Consider the following 17064-nt stretch of genomic DNA (forward strand, 5'->3'; position numbering starts at 1 on the left):
GCCAAATTCTTTTTCATTATTAATTAATCAGGCGAGTAGTTTTACAGCAGAACACTGTAAAATTTAAAACACATTTTTTTCAAGAGCAAATTTTAAAGTATGTTGTTATTTTCCCAAGTTCTGAGAATCCTATTTAATGTCTCTTTATACCCATAAGTAAAAAATGAATAATTTCATTCACAAATTTTTCTTAACTGATTTTTATTGGTTATTTAAAAGCGGGAGTATTTTATTGCTTAAAATAATTTAAGCTTAACTTGAAACGCTGCCTTATAGTTTAAAATACAGTTCTAAAATCAACAGAAATTTTGATTCAATAGGAAATTACTGAAAACTATAAAAAGAACTAAGATTTTCATGCTTAAGGACTTCTATTTTTTGACTCCATGTCCAAAAATGTATCAAAGTGTCTGGCGAAAAATAATTTATAACACTAATTAAAATTTTATAAACAAAAAGTATCAATTCCAATTTTAATTTCTGATTAGGAATATATAATTAAAGTCTGATTAGGATAAGACATAAGTAATTAAAGATTTAAAAAAGGAAATAGAATTTCTTGAAATGCTTAAACTGAACTAATAATCACAAAATTTGAATGGTCCTACCAGACATTATTTTCATGTTTAACAAAATGTGTAAAGATTCCTCTAATTTTCTCTAGATGCATCTTTCATTTTCAGTTTGCGTTTATTCTGCCACGCATGGTAGATCATTTCAATCAAATGAGGCAATTATATACTTTTTGTCTTTTACTGCCACTTTAGAAGTAGATTGTTATAATATCTAAATAAAATGTATTTACTCTTTTATTTTCACATCACGATACATCAAAACCATTCACTACTATATTTGATTCTCTTTTAACCGAGAATAAGATTTAACCAGAGTTATGCTTGACCGCCGTTCAATTTCGGTAGATTAAAAGCGCAAAACAAAATTATTATTCAGAGTTTCTTATTTCAGTGTTTAAAAATAAAATAAACTACTACATGAAACTTTAAAAATCAATCTTATTAATTATCTAAGCTTTAACAACGTAAGTTAGCTAAAAGTAGTATACATTACATAAATTGTAATAGCAATAAGTTTTATAACAGAACTGAGCTTCATAAAATGTGTTACTTAGTTGTGTACTTCAGTTACTACTTCGGATGAGTAATTCTGACAACTCTGCTTTCATCGTTAAAGAATTGATTGTTTTAAAACTCGTGTATAAAATTTTACTGGAGGAGTTCGATTCAAATTAAATTCATAGATCTGAAGTTTCAAATGAATGGAATCGCGTTGCTGTCCTTAACTGATCTCTGATAATTTTGGATCTAAATCACCTTTAGAAATTAAGTACATCAAATAAAGTGATTTAACTACAGATAATATAGGTGAGTTATATTTCTGGTTCTAACACTTGAGTTAGAATTTAAGATAAATCAATGTTTTTATGTTAAACATCATCCAGAACAAAAATTTTGACAATATTCGTTTTCAAATATTTGTAGAATATTTTCTCAAATTACAAAAGTACATTTTAATCTTTGCTTAAACCTATAATATAGAAATTAATGTAATGCATGCAGAAAAATGTTTTTTAAGAGTCCTATTTTTTTTGACAGGATTCGGAGTTAGAATCATTTGCTCTACTAAGACCCCATTGAGGTGACGGTTACGTCCTGAATATTAAAAAAGGAAAATAAAAATAAATAAAAAATGCAAATTCTACTGAATTGAATCAGATGAAAATTACTTAAACGATTATTGATAATTATGTAAACAAGTATATCACTCTAATAAATATATGACAATTAAAGTTCATTTATAAATGAGGGTCGTGATAGCCCAGTGGTCAGAATTTTGGACATCCAGAGCAGAGGGGCTGATTTTCGATACTCGAAGCAGCCAACCGTGTACATTTGGCATACATGCTCACAAAATCTGTGTAATCTAAAAATGGGTATTAAGCAATAACAGTAGTATAGGGATCTAGAGAAAATTTCCTTTCATATCTATGTCCTCGCGTATTGAGTAGCACTGAAGCCACGGTAGCTCAAGGAATAGAGTGTTCTTCTCACCCATGTTCGAATTCCAGCGATGACTGGTCGATATGAATTCTGCAATAAGCTCCAAGCAACCACAGTGCTAACGTAAAATATCCTCAGTGGTAGACTGATTATGGGTTAGAGTCTCCTTGCCGTCGGTCTAATCTTGGTAGGTTTTTGCGGTTCTCCTCTCCATGTAACGCAATTGTGGGTTAGTTCTGTCAAGAAATCTTCCACGAAGGTTAATTTTTCGCAATGCTTGATTCAGGAGTTCAGTTGTCTTCGGGATTGGGTTTAAAATTTAAAGGCTATGGAGTTGAAATTTATAGTCATTAACTCAGAATTGGGTCGCTTGTTGAAGGTCGGTTATAAAATAAAATAAAATGAGTAGTGTTGTCATTGATCCAGTTGGGGTTCAGAGCTAAGCCCCACCTTCACTCTAGTGATAAACTCTTATCAAAGCTCACACCTTTCTGCCTCGATTCTCAAGGCCAGTAGCTAGCAAGCTCTGTTCAAGCGTTATTAGAAGCAACCAATTAATAAATGAATTATTAAACAGATATCTTTTAATTAAAAATTTATTTAGCTTAGTTACAAGGTAAACTTATAAAAAATGCGATAAAATTTTATGTACCAAGCGTAGTAGTCTCCTAGTTCATGAATATTTATTAAAGAGCAATTTTGTCATGTATGTGCGACTTTGTGAGTGATTTGTAGTTTTAAACAATTTCAATATTTTGTGCAAATAGATATTTCAAAATATATGTCGTTATTTTTTATAATCAATTTCAAATAAACGGCTTTTTTTATTCTAATCGCTCATAAAAATTGAAATATGAATTTTGAAATCGACAGTTACTTAATAATATTAATTTTTCCCTGAAAGGGAATTCTAATTTGTTGAACGCTGTTTCTAGAGAGTGGCTGACAGATATATGAATCAGTTGAATGATGTGAATCCATAGCCACATCGTTTCTTAATTACCTCTCCATACAGAAAATTTGTATTCTAAAATTATAGTAAAATAGGTGGCAGCTGTTTGTCCAACCGATTTACCGTAAATTTTACGGTAAAGCATATTTTTTTCCTTAGTGGTTTTTTAAACATTTCAACAAGCATTTTTCAAAATCGTAAAGAAAAGAAAATCTTATTTATCTACATACAGGAGCTCGGCTTTTCGTAAGGCTTTGGAGTGTGCTGGACACTGGAAATTCGCCATGCGTTGAAGAGAATATTGTGGTGTCAACACTAGGACTCGAACTCCAGTTTTAACAGTCATGAGATTAATAGGTAATTCCCGCTCGGCTATGGTATGCACGCAGTTGTAAAGAACTAAGTAGCTTCATTAGGTGGTTTTAGTTGGGGCGATAAAATTCTGATTGTTTAACTGTATTAGGTGAAAGCAGTAAATAAACAGTTTTTCTCAAACTTACCAGTTTGGTTACCATTTAATTTAAGGTTATTTGACTATTTTGACTATATGTTAAAATAACCATTCAATAAATTGTTATTTAACCATTTTTTCAGACAAATGTCTAACAGTAAACAATCCGAAACTTCATTACTTGAGAGTCACTATTTTGTGCTTTCAATAGAGGTCATTAGTAAAAACATCTTGCTACAATATAATTTTTAAGAAGAAAGAAAACTTCTCATTGACTATATAGTAACTTCCATGGACAACATGTGCTTAAACATAAAAATAATTTGGACACCATTCAATAATAGCGACATTTGGAGTGCTATCATGAAATGATTATATAAAATCTCGTTTATAGATTGAACTAACTTTTCCATAAACTTTTAAATACATGTGGGGACCTATGCATATTCTGGAAATGATACTTTTGATTTTATCTTTTTACTGATCTATTACTAGCATTTTACAGAATTGCATGGTGTTCTAATTTGTATGCAAATTAGTATCTAGTCAAATTCCCCGTTTTAATGCCAATACCATAAGATCCACCATACCGTTCAACTTTTATCGTGAACAAATGCAAATTTTCGACATAAAACGTTCAGAAAATTTTTATATTTCTGTTTTAAATTCTGATTAGCGTCCTTAAAAAATGTTTTCTTTCCATTTCAGTTTTCGCGGTAATAGAATGCGGATCTTCAAACGGGGAAAAAATCTTCTTCTTTGATTTTCATTTAACATTCGCTTCTGTTTAATTCTAGAATTTCGTTTAATAATAACTTGATAGCAGAAATTTGGTAAGATACTCGTATATTATTAAATATTTGAGAAGTTCCTTAATTCAAAGCCAACTCCTTAATATTCAATGGCAACTGTTTTAATTTTTCACAATGGTTTGACCGGCAACTTCTTTAATAATCCAATTTATTGTTTCCATGTGACTTTTTATTCAAAAATAACTGTTTTTATTCTGATTATGCTGGAAGAAAAAAAAATTTGTAAAAAATAAACGAAAATAATAATATCCGAATTAGGAGTTTTTAAAATGTAAGCAGCATTGTTACAAGATCTGGCTAACTGGATCTGGTTTGTTTAAACAGCATGAGCTAGATACTTGTATTTCTAATGTATATTTAATCTTACTTCTTCTAGCGATATAAAAATTGTTAGAAAATATTTTGCATTGCAATTAAATGTTTGTTATCTCAATATTTGTTTTACACAAAATAATTTATTTATAAAAGAAGGAAGGTGGGGTTCTCTCAATTTTCCTAATTAATAATAAAATTGTTTTTAAACTTTTTAAATATGACAATGATTTTGACCGTTCACCCAATTCTAAGTGCGCAACCCAAGTTTTGTGTCAAGGAACTTTCTATTATTTTTAATTCATTCATAATTGTCTTATATATATATATATATATATATATATATATATCCATCAGACGTTCTAAACAGGTTTATTAAAGGTAGGCTGGTATTGTTAACAGTTGACGTCCACTCTCCCTACGGGAGGGGAATGGACAAGACTCCGGACAATTCCGGCACAGCTTATTTGGATCACATCATTATGAAAAGGACACGCAAAACTATGCGCTCTTACGTTTTATACCAACATAGATTTGAAGTAAAAAGGCAACTTACCTTTAAATTTGTAATAAGCTATATATATATATATCTATGAGAGGTGTACTAAATTTCATTCAACTTTATCCTGGAGATAAATCAATTAATTAAATGAATAGATTCAACTATTGAAAAAATAATTATATGAAGTTTTCTCTTTTCCGCTCATTTAGAGATTCACTTTTCAGAAACAATGGCATTCTCTTAAAATCTTCGTTTACCATTCTCATTTTCGTACCTTCATTTGCCATCAGCAAAATGTCCCTTAAATATGAAAATAAGGAAAATTTATAGTTACGAGTAAAAAATATATTCCTTATGTAAAAAAAAATCACTTAAGTTTTTCAAAAAAAATTATTATATTACTGGAAAAGATTATTCTGAAATAGAGGGAAATTCACAACCAATTTCTCAAGTGTATTTATCTTTTACCATTTGAAAAATTCCGTTAAAAATTTCTTATATTATGTTCTTATTTACTTAAGACTTCTAGACTTACAGAAAGTTAGTAAGCGTAAAGTATTTTCATGTTATTAAACAAGACATCATGTTATTAAACAAATTGCTTCCAAGAAAAAGTGAAAAATTCTACAAATTGATCAAAACCAGCAAAATTGTTTTAATTGTATGCTTACTTATTGAAACATTAATAAACATGATATTAAAATTTTTCCACGCAAATGAAATAGTATTTATCAAATATAGTTCACTTATTAAAAGCGGGGATCAAGGATTTAAATAGACTTGACTTAAAAAAATTACTGTGTTTTTTTTAGAGGGAAAATAAAAATATTCTACATGTATACATAAATAAACACTTTTTACACAAAACTGTAAACGAAAGTATTCATAATTAATTTAAAAACAAACTTCAAAAGACATAAATGTGTATTTAGTCAACAAATTGTAAACACAATCGAATTACAATGAGTGCATTGAGATTATAATAACTAACCATCATACGAGCGCATGCAAGATTATAATAACTTTACTCGGTTAGGCAGTACAAAAGCGTATATCGAAATTCTCTAGAATGAAAAAACTATTTTTAAATAAAGCTACATGGTGGAGAAAATAAATGAGTTAAAACAATATAAAATGAGATTGGAACTAGAATTTTATAATCACAACATTTATTGAGCTGCTCAGAATCTAGAAAGAATAGCAAGGAAATTTTTTTTAAAAAAAACTTAACTAGGGCAATGGTGTGAATGCATTTTTGCATTTTTACATTTAAAATTACATTGTTTAAATGCGTAAAAATTTCTATACTTTATAATTAAAAATTATTTCGATCATTATTTAAAAATCCTAATCATTAAATTCATTAAATTAAATTAAATCATTAAACTAAAAATTCTAAAATTATGAAAAATCATTTTTTGCAATAAACTATCTTCGAATAAATTAATTCTTTAATTGCACAATTATTTTTAGTTCCAAACAACCACCTCTCCAAACTCTTTACCAGTGTTCCCACACTTGAAACCAAATAGGTGAGCTCTTATTCTAACGCAGCTTATTCACTGCGGATCCTTGATCCTCCTCTGACGTGGACAGTTGGAACTATAATTCAGCTAAGTCTTTCTTCTAAATGGGTGGATTGACTCTTCTGTTTTCATGACGACTTATTCTACGGACATAGCCAAAAGTTCAGTGCTTATGTAACAGCAAAATTGAGGCTGTTAAATATATATTACAATGAGTTGTAACAGGAAGGTTATCACAGTATTTGTAATTTCTCTTTAATTTATAATAACTAGTGTATCAATATTTATTCCTTGAAATAATATGGCAAGAAATCTCTCAGTTGTCTCATACTTTTTGTTACAATATATAGTGTAATTCTTATACAGAACAATCCCATGCAAATCGTTTGAAATTTTTAAAGTATATTAAAATTTATTTGAAATCCTAGTTCATGAGTAATTGAGAAAGTTTATAATTTGAATACAAGAAAATTTTGATTTGAAGAAAATTCTTGTTATATAATAGAGAAAGCTTGATATAAAAGAAAGAATGATTATAGGGAAGCGAGAACACACAATTAGACTTTCATGGGAAATTCTTCTTTCTTTGAGACTTTCATATATTTTAGTTTTCGTGAATATATATTCTTCATCAAATATTTACGAGCTTCTGTTAACGTGTACCAGAAATATAACTCGCAAAGATTCCTTACTCTGTTATATTTTGCTGCATCCGTATGCCCGCTAACCGACAATGATCTGGAAGATGATGTTAACTTAATAAATTGAAGACTCCATAAAAAGAACGCAAAAGCATAAATTTGCGAACGATATGAAAGAGAGTAGATACATTATTAATTGAGCTGTCACATTCCCCCAAGAGCGTAAATATTCGCTTGAAGCCAAACCCTCTTTTTTTAATATCAGTTTTGATTTCTCCTTGCTGAAATAGACATTTAGGCAAATTAAGGAAAAGCTGCGTCTGTGAATATTTCCACACTTAAGATGCGTGGAAGAACCAATCCAAAATGTCTCTGGAGTAATACGGCATTTGAAACTGTAGACGAAGAATTTTCTTCAAGCATTCAAACCAGCTACAAATACACACATACACACTTGAAATGCTTTTTGCGATATATATATATATCGTCTCTATCACATAGCTCATTTCCTCAGGTTTTAAACCTATTGATTATTTCTTCCATTTTTATGCATTATTTTGTATAAAAAATTCATTTGCGGGGGTTTATATTCTTATTAGTAAAGAGATTAAGAATTTTTCATGTATGCATGAAAGCTATAAAAACGAAATAAGCTTAAAAGATTTTATTTTATTATAAGTTTAAAAGATAGCTTTTTTTCTTTTTTAAAGTCAGTGTAAAATATAGAATTGCAATTGTAATTTTTATTTAAGAAGTTAAGAGAAAAATATTTGTGATTTTTCGTCAGAAAGAATTTATGTTAAAAGAATGGATCATACATTCGAAATACTTTTTTTCGAATATATATTTCGAAAAGCTTTAAAAATATTTGTATCTTATGTAAAATATTCCAGTTTTAGTTTCTAGATCTTTATAGTAGAAAAAGTCTTATAAAACGCATAAGACCATAATCAATTAGAACGCATATGACAAGAGCGCATATGACCATAATCAATTGAATTATATAATTAAGTAATTTCGATTTTATGTTGAAGATGAAATTTTCTATGCGAAATTCTCATATTTCAGAATTAGTCTTAGAGATTGGGCAGCTCCTAAGAGCAGGGCACATCGACCAGAGATGTATTGTTCCCAAACCCTATTCTCATATTTTTAAAATGAACTATTAATACTATTTATATATAAATATTTTATTTCCACGATCTAACGTTTTAAATTTCAAATTTTAATCAAAACTTTACATTTTCCTTAGGGAAAATTTTAATACTAAAATAAAAATGATATGAAGTTTTTTGCACTTCCCTACGTATTGCTACTTTTCTACGTAATCTATGTGATTTTAGTAATTTTGGACGTCAAAAAAGTTTTCAGAATCTCAATACAAAGTCTTATAATAAACCTATTCTGAAAATACCAAATTAACATAGCAAGTAAAGAAAATTAGGTATAAATTATTGTTGTTTTCGTAAACTGAAAGACGTTTTTTCACAAAAATTAAATAATTTTCATGTTCTTTAAATGTCATTTCTAAATAAATGACCGATTTGTCTTAGTATGTGACAATCCAGTTACTTATTTTTATGTTGGAGTTAATTAAAATATTAAAAAAAACACTAATTTTAAGGAACACAATATTAATGTAAGACAACCATGAAATAATATAGAAAATTTGAAAAATTTAGATTTAAAAGTTAGTAAAATTATATTTATCGTCAAGGAAATTTTGTTCACGATGCACTATTTGCTTATGACAATTTAAGAAACAAGTTAAAAAAATGTTTTTTTCCCACAAATTAAGATATTAATTTGTTTTATTTCATTTAAACAAAATCATTATAAATATAATAACTTTGAAATCATTTTTCTTGCTGTTTGCAAAATGTAAAAATAATTTGCTCTAGTGACCGGATTGTCTAATTTTTCCACACGAGGGCAACATTTTAAGATACGACCAAAAAACCAACTTTCCTTGAATACAAATAAAAAGCGGATTCTTGAACAGCGATTATTTTGTTTTAATAATTTTTTCAGTTGAGTGGAGAAAACATTATCTGCCCATTTTTCTATATCTATTTTAGAGTATCAAACATTTTGAACGAATTATTTTATGAAACCTTTATATTATTTTTATGCTATTATTTGTTATTATTATGTGTAATCTTTATATATGTGTATATTTCATTATTATTTATTTGTTATTTATTTTTGGTCAAAATGTTTCAAGTTGCAAGGAACATAAACATTTAGACATATTTAAGAGATAAAAATCCGAAATCTGAGTTAAAACAGATTAATATGTCTTGAGAAGTCTAAGTTTTAAGATACGACTTTTTTAAACTATATTTCTCAAAACCTATTCTGCATTTTTTGTTCAAATTTTTTTAAACTTTATTTGAGACCCAGCTTTTAATAATGAAATAAACATTTCTTTGAAATAAAGTTTTTTGACCACTATAAATTATATAATATAAAAAACAATAAAAAAATTTTAGAGAATTACATTTTGCAGAAATTAGATCAGACAGTTTTGAAAATAGTTAATATTTTTTAAATAGTTTTGAACTTGTGGCAAGCGAAGTAAAAATTTAAATTGTAATAAGGAAATTTTATCCGATTTTTTATCAGGACTACTTTCTAGAGTGTGAACTGGAGTTTTCTATAGAATTTAAATTATTCACCAAAGGAAATTTAAATTTATTCAGAAAAAAGTATTGTCTGATTTCTTAATTTAAAATATCATCTATGCTAAATAATGTTAGCCTCTATCAATATTGCATTTTAGTTTGCCCGTTTAAAGAAATCCCATTAAAGTAGTCTGTTTTTTATTTTGTGCAGTGTACATATTTATTATTCTTTAATGAGCTAAAAATGAATGTTTTAGGAAACTTTTAATAACATAAATATTTTAATTACATAAATAATTTAAAACAGCTATTCAAACATTCAATTTAAAATCTCTTTTTATTAAAGTATTAAAAACCATTTAGGTCCGTGAGACATAATATGCTTAACAAGCTTTACCAAATAATTTAATGTGTAATAACTATGAGGCAATCATAATAAGTAAATATACACGCTAACTCAGAAGAATCTCATAGAATTTACTTTTTGAATAAAAAAGGAAAATAATTTGAGTTTAAAAGTAACATTCCTTTTTGTTTGTTCAACTTGATAAGTATTGTGGAGGAAGAGCACATTTCATATTAAGGATTGCACGCAATGCTCACATTTAGTTTCTAAGCAAATGCTATTTTCCATCCGCATTCAAAATCATAGAATTCTTTAAGAGCAGAATTATTTAAACTTGCTGACTTCTTTTATTATAGATATTTCATTCTTTATTAAAACAACCATTAGTTTAAATGCTTATAGACTAAATTTATATTGAATTTTAAAATTTTATGTGTCCAATAATCATTAAAACTGTCAAAAAATATGAATAAATCATAAACGCTTTGTCAGTACAGGAAAAAAATTTCTGTGGATAATTTAAAGATTCCTTTTTGTAAGAATATGTTTATCAATCGACAGCAATATATGTGTAGATCTTACAATTTCTTTAAATGTATAAAGACAAAGCTCTATAAATAACTTTATCAGAGAATATTCTGTTTTTAACGAATTTATACATTTTTAATGGATTCTGTTCAACTCATGAAAATTCTTTAGATGTGAAAGTAGACTAGAAATTATGAATAGTATCTTTCAAGTAGTATTTTTGGTAGCTATTTTTGGATAACTCAAAAAAAAAGTTAGAAAAATAAATTTTTTTTTAATAAGTATCCAAAAAATATCCAATTATAAACATATATTCACAGTGATGTCAGTAAAAATAGAAAAGGGTTGACTGCATTTATCTAAAAATTTGACAGTTTTATTTTTGAAGTCCAAATATTTAATAGAAATCAAGCTACATAAGGATTTACCGAAATCCAAACTTAATTACATTTAATTACGATTTTTAATAATTAAATACAACATTCAGAAATACAGATTCAGCATTATAAATATTTATATATCAAATAAAATCTTTAATTGCATAAAAATTATTCGATATTATGTATCTTAAAAAATATATAATATTAACTTGTCACCAAATTAACATAGAATTGCATTTAAAAACCCATTACTTGGACCTACAGTAGATGCATTTATATTAATCACTATTGAGTTAAGGAAAATGCTAAAAAGGAATGTTACTAATCAGCCTACATTTTAATTCTTAAAGGAAGCGTAATTCTCAAAACGCTTCGTATTTATTGCTTTTTTCTGGTAATATTTTTTTTCAGAAAACAGAAAAATAGTTGTGTATAACAAGGAAATTTTTAAATTTAAATTAAACTCATGCACATAATTGTTATAGTATCTGAAACTCTATAAACGGAACATGTTATTAAATCAGTTATAAATTTACAGTTGTATTTAATTTTGTTTTGTTATTTAATAAGGTTTCTTACCTATTTCATAATACTTTGCATGCAATTATACATTTTTTTTGACACTTTAACAGTAAGAAACTTAAGGGGACTTAATTTTTACTTCACAAATTTCAAACTATTTTTTCGAATTTTTGACCAATTCTTTATCTGTTTTATATTCATTATTAACATAATGTTACAATTTGAAACTTCAATAATAATTTGCTGTACTCAATTTGAAGTTTGCTCTGAATAATCATTTACCTCGATAAAGTATAAAGCCCGGCACCTTTTTTTAAAAAATTTAAATGTGATGATTGCATGGTTTATAGTTGCATCATTTCATTAAAATTAGAAAGGATAATTAGAATTCATATTTTACAAAGCTTTATATTGTACCAAAGTTTTACAATCATTGGCAACATCATTATAAAAGGCTCGTGACCAAAGCTTTTGTCTGTTCTATTTTTTCATTTTTAGGAAATAATATTGCATTATGAGTCTTAAATGCAAAAGCTGCCTTTCAATATCTCTATGTTTAATGTTCCAAACATTCAGTGAATGTAACGTAACGAACAGGTACTTTGTAGGTATGTCATTATTATAAAAACTATTAACAGGCGAAAAGTCCCGAATTTAATATGATTCAATAGAAAAATGATTATATAGTTTTAATAGATTTTGCATATAAATTAGATAACTCATTATTTAATCGAAGCAATTTTATCGGTGGACGTTTCTTTCTTCCATGTATACGTAAAATACAAATCTTCCCATTTCACTAAACTTTTATGTGTTGCAATAATAAACCAATTTTTTAATTGAAATATGTGCAGACGCATTAGACTTCAATTTGATCTATTGATAACTTCTGCCACTTAAGAAAACAACATTCCTACTTGTTGAAGGGATAATCTGATGAAATTGAAGTCATTTCCGTTCGAATTTATTATAAACATGGTGTTAATTTTCTCATAATCTCTCGTTGATTTAATTTAACATTTTAGAAACAATAATCAAATTTTATTTTCTACCAGATTTTATTTATTTCTTCGATTTCCCTTTCTAGATAAGCTTTTCATTTCTTATGGTTATGCTTAATGTTTGAGTTAATTTTTAGATGTGTAAGATACTGTTTTACACTTACATTATATAAATTATTTTCCTTGGTCTATATAAAATAAGCAGTTTAATATCAAAATTAATATATTTAATAGAGTATCAACTTTAAATTGTAAGGTGATGTATTGAATTAATTTTCATGCAAACACGTATACTATTCTCTTTAAGGCTACTTTCATAAAAGAAAATTATTAAAAGAATTCAAATATAAAAGTAGGAATCTCGTAGGTTAGTTGGAGTCTTAGATAAAATTACTGTTAAAAGTGTATCAGAACAAAATAAAGAATTTAAAAAAGTTTTTTAAGAAATTCTTAAGAAACTTTTGTAAAATAAAGTTTTTTTGAGAGGGTATTTAGAAACGTTTGTCTAGCAAGGCCAGAGGAGAACAGAAAAAGACCTAAAATTTACTTAATAATAAGATATATTTCATTTATCGAAATAAAAAATATGCATAAAAAATAATGCACCTGTTATTCCTGATACAGAGGAATAGGGTACTTTCCCAAACTTCTCGGTAAAAACTGTCCCTGTAATTAATATAAAATTCAATGCACAAATTGTGCGGAATTAGAATTTAAATAAAGCTTAAACAAACTTAACCGGTAAAAAAAGGAAATGGAGGCAGAAAAAAGGAAGTCGGTAGGTGGAACTGGTAGAAAGAAGGAAATAATGGAGGATGAAAATCGTCTGCATTCATGATTGTTTTTTTCTCGTATGCGTGTTTTTCATACGTATGGTATACGTTTTTCGTTTTTTTTTTTACTTTCGAATTTTTAAAAATGTTTTAGAAATACTTATTATTTATCTGCATTCGTTTGAAGAGCTCGATTTTTACCTGATTTTCCATACAATATTCTTTTATGTTATTTTTAGGCTATAAATTATAAATAATTATAAATTATCTCTATAAGTATTTTTTTCCTGAGTGATGGAAATTTTTCAACCGACCATTTTTTAAATTTTTTAAGTCAACAATTTTGTTCGATTTTGTTTTTCTTTCCATGCAGTTTAATGCATATTAATTGGACATATAATTGAGAGAGAGAGTAGTAGGGAATTACCTCAACACATTCTTCTTAAAATAAATATTCAAAATCTTCTATCATTTACATAGTATCCAGAATTAGTAATAAAAAATAAGAGTATAATTTTGCAGAGCATTTTATAGATTTAAGGTAGATTGGATCTTTATCAAACTCGGATGAGAGTATTTTTTTAAAAAATTCATTCATAAGCACATTTATGAAATTCTCTGGTATATATTTTGGATTTTCAAGAACAACAGTAAAACATTTAAAAGGAGAAAGACCTTTATCATTCAAATACTATTCCTCGTAATTAGTAACTAAATTTTAATTAATTTATTTTATGAATATTAAAGATCTTTGTAGGTGTTCCCAGTGAATTTTTAATGATAGACAGAGAAAGTTACAAAACTGAGTCATTAAAATTCTAATAATTTCGCTTCCAAACTGTCTTAAAAATGTTAACGAAATACTAATAATTTCATTAGTTTTCAAATTTATATACTGATTTTAGTAAATGCGATTGCAATAAAACTCAAATAAATAAAATATTTTGATGAAATATTTGTATACCCTAAATCAGAAAATTAATTTCTTTTAGTAACTATAATTGCAAAAGTTGTTTATAAGTTATCTAACCTACCATATTGTTAGCTAATGTTAGGTGCGTTAAGTTTCAATAGTCATTGAATGCTTAAATTATGTAGAATTATTTCTATTAAACTAACTTACTTTTTAGAAGAATAGTATCCTAAGAAACTCTTAAAAAGGAAAACACGCAGAAGCAATCGTAAGTGGTATGACGTGCATGGACTTAAATATTTTAAAAAATAATGTTCAATTTAGAGTTAAAATATTATTCTTTTTTACCTGTTTGTCTCGGGGGATTCAAAAATGAACCGATCTTTCAAGTTTTGTTTTGCTGTTTTTTTTTTTCCATTTCACATTCGAATTTATGGAATATATTGTTTCAACTGTCTTTGAAAAAAAAAAACCTTCTTTTCTGTATCAATATTGGTTATTCTTATCGCATGCTATTTTATGTTTTAAAATATTGCTTTTTTTCATTGTTAAAAAGTAAATATTTTGTTAAAATTTAATTAATAGTGAAAGCAATTTTCTATGATTAGTTATATACCTCTTGTTTGATATCTTGCGCACCGTGAATTTCTCTAAAACACCCGAAGATAAAAAAAAATTCTTAAAATTCTAATATTAAACTTTGAAGAATAAAAGCATTTTAAAAATAATTGCGTCAATAAACATAATATATCTCCTTTTGTGCTGATTCCACAAAATATTAATTTTTTCATGCAAAAGCTATTCTTACGTTAATTATCATAAAAACTATCTCTTAATATTACAGTTAATATACATAAAGCAAGTGATTTCATAAAGACATGAGTCCCGCAGTAGACTGATCGTTAAGACACGGTTCCCAGCAGATCACCGAAGTCAAGCATCACTGGCTGCGGTCTGTGTGCGGGTGGGTGACCACTTGGATCAGTCTGCTCAGGGACCGAGGGTGTGCGGTATTGATCCTCGTTAAACTGTGCTACCGTAAAGTGCTCGACTTCGAGTGCAGGTCGTTGGGCTACCGAAGCGGGGGTGCCATTCCCTCTGCAGAGGATCAAAATTGCGATGGCATGTCTTCGGATCATGCTCGGGATGTTTCCCGGACCGTCGCCAATAGCCCATTATGCAGCTCTAGTGTGACGTAAATGAACTACAATAAGCCTAAAGACATGATGTCACATTTGTAACATTTCTAATATATATAGGAATTTTTTTCAAGGATTAATTCTTATTTGCGCAGAGAAAGGTAAAAATAAAATAAAAATTAATAAAATAAGAATTATAAAATAAAACAAAAGTAAAAAAATTTTAACAATTTAAAATTGAATTATTTCATCCATCTTTCCGACTGATCTAAAATAATTGTTTATAAAAGCTATTACGTAGAAGGTATCGTTTCATCATTCAACGGAAGGAACAAATCTTCGGAAAACAAAACTTGTCAAAGTCATTCTTAATAATTAAAAAAAAGTCATAATTAATTAAAAATACTTTGAAATACGTCTCATTATAAATAACATAAAATATACGAATTATTTTGAATTATTTTGAAAAAAGCTAATTAGAATTATTTTGAAAAATGCTTATTAGAATTATTTTGAAAAAAGCTTTTTAGAATTATTTTGTAAAAAGCTTATTTTATTGATGAAAAATATCAGTTTAATTTTCTCATATTATAAAAACCATTTTTCCGTAAATAGACATGGACAAAGTTTTGAAAACCAGTGAATTTTAAGAAAAAAACTTTCATTATTTGTAACCTGATTTTGCTTAATGATTATAATGAATCAGCTTAGTTTTAATCTTTGCATCGTTTATCTCATTTTTAATACAAATAACAATAAGAATTTCAGTGGACTATAAATACATTTTTATAATGAAAAAATAATTCATATCACTAAATTATTTATAAATATACTAAATATATAACAAATGAATCTATATAATGTGAATTTTTAATTCTGCTATTATTCCTTTTATATATTAAATAAAAGAAAGAAAAAAAAGAGCTAATACATTTAGTTCAAAATTTCTAAACTCCCAGAAACATGTTTTATTATAGTTTTGGTAGACTACTTTAGAGTTTTTAATCTTTTTTCATTTATTTTTTAAATAAAGCGATGAAATTGCGGTAGACTTTCGAAATATTTTAATCAATTTTTGCGTGGCAACATTTTCCAGACAATTACGTCCCTCAACTTCATTAATCATACATTAAACCTGAAGAGGGCAGATTAAGAAAGCTAATTAATGGTTGTATTAACAAAAATTGTTAAGATTAAATTGACGCTGCTTTTTAATAGAATTGTATTACTTCCAATGTACTGTTCATAACCAAACAAATCGAAGTAAAGAGGTCTCATATAACAAAATTCGATTTTTTTTTTTTACTTAAACAATATATAAATCCCAGTTATTAAGACTTTTTAAAATCTTCAAATGAAAACAGAATCATGCATTTTTAAAATATATTATTTCATATTTAAAATCAGTAAAAAAACAGGATTAAAAATTTTATTTACTAAATAATTGATATTTCTGCTCATGACTTAAGTAAGTTGATTCAGTGTATTTTTAGTTATTTCGGATTTTTTTATCACAATTTAATAATATTTCTCTCATAGAATAACAATCATAATATGAAAATATATTTATTTCTAAAGCAATATTTATAATAGCTAATTTTTTAAAGCTTAAATAGCAAAACAA

The 17064-nt window shown here is 27.0% G+C and overlaps 1 protein-coding gene and 1 long non-coding RNA gene across 6 annotated transcripts in view; one reads left to right on the forward strand and one right to left on the reverse strand.

Annotated features, from left to right (window-relative positions):
• Positions 1-17064, forward strand: part of LOC107454859 (cytotoxic granule associated RNA binding protein TIA1-like) — a 975013-nt gene that overhangs the window by 622441 nt on the left and 335508 nt on the right. The gene's annotated exons all lie outside the window — the stretch shown is intronic.
• LOC107457337 (uncharacterized) overlaps positions 1-17064 on the reverse strand; it is a 41143-nt gene that overhangs the window by 6587 nt on the left and 17492 nt on the right. The window contains exon 2 of the long non-coding RNA XR_001585822.3: positions 5102-5347. This is a non-coding gene — a long non-coding RNA (uncharacterized lncRNA). The remainder of the gene's footprint in view (positions 1-5101; positions 5348-17064) is intronic.

The sequence above is a fragment of the Parasteatoda tepidariorum genome, chromosome X2 (genome assembly GCF_043381705.1).
Source record: "Parasteatoda tepidariorum isolate YZ-2023 chromosome X2, CAS_Ptep_4.0, whole genome shotgun sequence".
Taxonomy (NCBI): Eukaryota; Metazoa; Arthropoda; class Arachnida; order Araneae; family Theridiidae; genus Parasteatoda; species Parasteatoda tepidariorum.